This window comes from Macaca thibetana, chromosome 4 (genome assembly GCF_024542745.1).
Source record: "Macaca thibetana thibetana isolate TM-01 chromosome 4, ASM2454274v1, whole genome shotgun sequence".
Classification (NCBI taxonomy): Eukaryota; Metazoa; Chordata; class Mammalia; order Primates; family Cercopithecidae; genus Macaca; species Macaca thibetana.
This window is the reverse complement of record NC_065581.1, coordinates 152,586,419-152,592,051: the sequence shown is the minus strand read 5'-3', so window position 1 is coordinate 152,592,051 and position 5,633 is coordinate 152,586,419. Positions and strand designations below refer to the sequence as shown.

Below are 5,633 nucleotides of genomic sequence, written 5' to 3'. Positions count from 1 at the left end.
TGCCAGGCTGGAGTGCAGTGGCGCGATCTTGGCTCACTGCAAACTCTGACTCCCTGTTTTAAGCGATTTTCCTGCCTCAGTCTCCCAAGTAGCTGGGATTACAGGCATGCACCACCACACCCAGCTAATTTTTGTACTTTTAGCAGAGATAGAGTTTCACCATGTCAGCCAGGCTGTTCTTGATCTCCTGACTTTGTGATCTGCCCACCTTGGCCTCCCAAAGTGCTGGGATTACAGATGTGAGGCACTGTGCCCGGCCAGAAACTCGTTTTTTTTTTCTTTTTTTAAAATTAAATAAAAGCAAGTAAAATTTCATTTTATAAATAAGGCCATTTCTATTTTATTTCTATGATTATCCACAGATATTTATTTTGTATTTTTATGAGCAAATACAAATTTATTTTAATGTCATGTCATTTTCCAATGTGTTTAAAAACCTCATAAGATAGTAGGAGCCCTAGTTTCCTGGGACAGAATGCCACAGGTACTGAAATTTGTCATCTTTCCCTACAAACCCCCAGCAATTTAATCCAAGTCCATAGCTTCAGAAAGCAAGGAGTTGTATCTCCAGTCAGTCTACTCCTCTTATTCTTGGTTTTTCTATCAAGAGAGGGAGATCACAATATTTCAAATAGGGAACAAAACCAGTTGAACTTTCAGCTCAGATTTGTGTAAAATGGAGCGAGGGAAGACCCCACTGACTCCAGAGAAAAGGGTAAGCTTCAGATGGATTTCTTTACAGCTTTGTGAAAATGGAAGAAAAAAGATTGACAAATAAGGATCCATTGCATAGATGAGAATCGCTTCATAAATGAAGGCTCCAGCTCCTGAAATGGGAGGGGCCTGACTGGACAGCCTGAATCCGATGAGGAATCAGCCACACTGAATAAAAAAAGTCTGAAAAATAATCCTCCTAATTTTGAAGCCAGATAAAATACTTGGGGAGAATGGAAAAAAGAGTAAAAAGCCCCAAACAGGTGGGAAAATGCTAACATTAGAATGGTATAAAAACCTTCGGCTGAGTTTTCAGTGGTGGTGGCTAATTTAGCCCCGTTCTGTAGTAGGGTCACAAACCTTGACCAAGCAGAGGGTAGTAGAAAAGGCTAGAAAGAAGGGCCTGAAGACGATGAATTTTTGACTCCTGATTTTATTATTCAATTTCTTTTTTTCATTTAAAGTAGTCTTTCGTGGTTGGGAAGCCTCGCCTCCCAAGACCAGAGTCAGTTGGAGCTGGTTGTTGTTGGAAGGGAGTGGGTTGGGGAACTGGGGTGCGGGCAGGGAGACCCCCGCTCTGCTGGCGATCCTAGGTGGAGAAGAACTGCACTTCACAGCATCTGGGGTGTGGTGGGAAGGGGATGAGGCAGGAGCAGCAAGCTGGGGAAGTGGACCCACCTCAGTCCCCAGCTTCATTTTCTTCTAATGTTTCCCCACTGGTGGCATTTTCTGCAGTCTTGGAGGCCTTCTTCTTCCTTTTTTTTTCCTCTGGGTTTTTTGACTTGCAGAACTCTGGATGAGGGCCTTTAGCTCTGCATCCTGGACCTCCATCTCAGACTTGTAGAGGTCAGGCTCGAGGGGACCACTGGTTATCCACATGGGGGCATTGGGCATGAGCAGAACTGTACATTTAAACTGGGCAACAAATTCACCCTCCTTCTCATAGAGAACATTAAATGGTTACCGCAGTTCGTGTTTGGCGCACTCCACCACACCCACTGAGCCTTCTTCTCATCTTCAAAGGCTCTTAAAGTAAACACATGGCATTCAAACTCCTTTCCATCCACTGAAGAAGGCACGTGGAGTTTTCATTTTCAGTCCATACTGTTTAGAGGGGTCTCATTTGGAAATAGTGGTTCTCTGTCCTGCATCCTTGGCCCTGCCCTCTCCTGAGCTGACAAGAACATCCATAGCATGTACTTCATATACCTCAAATTCAGCTTTTTCATGGTCCTTCTTCTGCTGGTCTGTGGGATTCTGGATAATGGTTTTTTTCTGCATCGATGACATGCTGCTTCCACAGGTGTGACAGTGTACCTTCTATTGGCATATAGTTAAATGAGTGGGCAACTTTGTTCCAGGCGTCTGTCACTTGTGTGTTCTGATTTCCAGGTTTGACCAGGCATAGGGCAGCTTCAGCACAAAGGTGAGCTGCCTTAATAACATCTGCTTTCCTCCCTGTTACTTGGGTCCCCTGAGCTACATCGACCACAAAAGTATGAGCTACATTAGCGATGAAGTCATCCATATGGACCCCAAAGTCAATTTTTACCAGGTCACCTTCCTTGAGAATATAATCCTGGCTGCATCTTCAAAGGACAGAAGCGACACACACAGTTATTTACTGAAATGCTGGTGGGAAAAGCAATGCCTTTCTTCATTTCCGTTTCTTTCTTGAAGATTTTCCCTGTTTCTTCCATAATCATGGCATCATCTTTCTCACACAGGCTCAGTACTGATACACCTGAGCTAGATGCTTCCACCAGGGACCGAAGTACCCGGTTGGCGATGTTACCCCCCATCTTATACTTGGTCACGACCAAGTCTTCAGCGTTAGTTAGCTCCTGCTGCTCATCCTCATCCTGCATCTTCCTACCACCACCACTGCAGCCTTGTTTCCCCTGAGCCGCGGCCTCTGTCTCCCTTCCTAGCCGCAGGCTGGGGTCAGAGGCTCCTGGATCCTCGAGGAGAGGGTGAGTGAAAGCGCGAGCTAGCAAGGGAGCGGGCAGGCAGGCGAGCGTCATCCACAGATATTTAAATGAAAGAGACTTCTTCTTTCCCTAACTGAATACCCTTTATTTCTTTCTCTTGCCTGATTGCCCTAGCCAGAACTTCCAACACTATGTTGAATAGGAGCGGTGAGAGAGGGCATCCCTGTCTTGTGCCAGTTTTCAAAGGGAATTTTTCCAGTTTTTGCCCATTCAGTATGATATTGGCTGTGGGTTTGTCATAAATAGCTCTTATTATTTTGAGGTACATTCCATCAATACCGAATTTATTGAGCGTTTTTAGCATGAAGGGCTGTTGAATTTTGTCAAAAGCCTTTTCTGCATCAATTGAGATAATCATGTGGTTCTTGTCTTTGGTTCTGTTTATATGCTGGATTATGTTTATTGATTTGTGAATGTTGAACCAGCCTTGCATCCCAGGGATGACGCCCACTTGATCATGGTGGATAAGCTTTTTGATGTGTTGCTGAATCCGGTTTGCCAGTATTTTATTGAGGATTTTTGCATCGATGTTCATCAGGGATATTGGTCTAAAATTCTCTTTTTTTGTTGTGTCTCTGCCAGGCTTTGGTATCAGGATGATGTTGGCCTCATAAAATGAGTTAGGGAGGATTCCCTCTTTTTCTATTCAAAACCACAATGAGATACCATCTCACACCAGTTAGAATGGCAATCATTAAAAAGTCAGGAAACAACAGGTGCTGGAGAGGATGTGGAGAAATAGGAACACTTTTACACTGTTGGTGGGATTGTAAACTAGTTCAACCATTATGGAAAACAGTATGGCGATTCCTCAAGGATCTAGAACTAGATGTACCATATGACCCAGCCATCCCATTACTGGGTATATACCCAAAGGATTATAAATTATGCTGCTATAAAGACACATGCACACGTATGTTTATTGCAGCACTATTCACAATAGCAAAGACTTGGAATCAACCCAAATGTCCATCAGTGACAGATTGGATTAAGAAAATGTGGCACATATACACCATGGAATACTATGCAGCCATAAAAAAGGATGAGTTTGAGTCCTTTGTAGGGACTTGGATGCAGCTGGAATCCATCATTCTTAGCAAACTATCACAAGAACAGAAAACCAAACACCGCATCATCTCACTCATAGGTGGGAACTGAACAATGAGATCACTCGGACTCAGGAAGGGGAACATCACACACCGGGGCCTATCATGGGGAGGGGGGAGGGGGGAGGGATTGCATTGGGAGTTATACCTGATGTAAATGACGAGTTGATGGGTGTAGCACAGCAACATGGCACAAGTATACATATGTAACAAACCTGCACGTTATGCACATGTACCCTACAACTTAAAGTATAATAATAATAAATAAATTAAAAAAAAAAAAAAAGAAAGAGACAAACATACCACACCTTAAAATTGTGAGAATTGAGGGAAGAAAGCCATTCTTTTTCTATGAACATGCCAAGAGGGGTCCTAACTTAGGGTGTTTGCATTAGTTATTTCCTCAGCTAGAAAGCTGTTTCCCTAGAGCTTCCTTCCCATTCTTCACTCCTTCTTGCCATTCAGGTCTCAACTCAAACTTCGGTGAAAACTTTTTGATTAACTAAACTGAAGTCTCTTGGTGTTTCACTAACATAGCACCTTAATATATTTTCACCTTGTCACTTTCATATTCTTATTGTATTCTTGATATGTTGGCTATTTGCTTACTATCTACCTTCAACAACATGAATGTAACTACCAAGAAAGTAAAGACTTTGACTGTCTTGTTCACTGTTGTATTACTAGTACTTTGAGTATCTGGTGGCACGCAATACCTAATCAATAAATAAATGTTTAAAGAATGAATGACATGAAAGCAATAGTGGCTGAGTAAAATGAAGCCGCCTCAGGTGAATTACATCGGACACAAGAAAAAAACAGCTGGGATGTAAAATGAGCTAAAATAGCAGTTAAATAATTATTAACAAACTGGTTCAAGGGTGTAATTCACTTCATATTGACCAGCCAGAGGTAATAGCAAGTGGCTTTCTAACTGAACAGGGCTCAATCAATATGGTTACTTATGACTAATTAAATTAATCATCTTCAACTTTGTTAAGTACCTTATAGATGTTTAAAATATCTAAGAAGTATTTCCTATATGTGTATGATTCATTATAGGTCATTCTCAATATTCATGGAACACTAAGGAGCTGCTAAGCTTCATTCGAAATGCTGGGGATACAATGGTGAATTAGAAAGTATTCACTGCCTTCAAAGAACATAGTCTACTATCTAGAGTCTGGAGGAGGATACAGGACAGGAGACTGGTGGGGCCACCATGTGGTGAGTGCTAAGATACTGCCAAACAAAGAGTGTTAACGGGAGCACAATGGAAGGGCATAAAAGGTCACAAAAACTTCCTTGAGAATGCAAAATCTAAGATAAATAAACTTGTAGGAAAGCTACAAATTAGCTAATCAAATGTGAAGGTTGGTAAAAGGGCAAAGGACCCAAGGAGGTGAAAGATTCCAAGGTCACATAGAGAAGCTTAGGAACGTACATGTATTTGTGCAATAAAGCATGAGGGAATGCAGGGAGCACACCCCACCAAATGGTCATGCTGGCGCTTTGTTAAAAATGATTTAGTGCATCACTGCATTTACCCAGGGTTAGTGAACTGTGGTCTTTCTTACTCTAATGGAAAATAAATTCCCAGTGTGTCATATAACTTGTGGAGAAGGACAAAATAACTTCATTTACGAATTTTGCTGATTTAGGAAAAGCACCTAATTTTGAAAATCAATTTTATTCGTTGGGTATTGAATATCTGCTCTCTGTCAAGCATTGTGGTCGATGCTGAATGCAGGGTGGAAAACAAAACACATAGAAGGCACGCTGCTGTGGATCTTAAAGACTGTGCCATTGGAAGCATCTTTGG

General features: G+C 42.0%; 1 pseudogene across 1 annotated transcript; it reads right to left on the bottom strand.

The window, feature by feature from the left end:
• Positions 1-1,131: 1,131 nt before the first annotated feature.
• On the bottom strand, positions 1,132-2,582 carry LOC126953598 (proliferation-associated protein 2G4-like; annotated as a pseudogene). The gene has a single exon (XR_007725270.1). The product of XR_007725270.1 is annotated as a proliferation-associated protein 2G4-like (transcript).
• Positions 2,583-5,633: the final 3,051 nt, after the last annotated feature.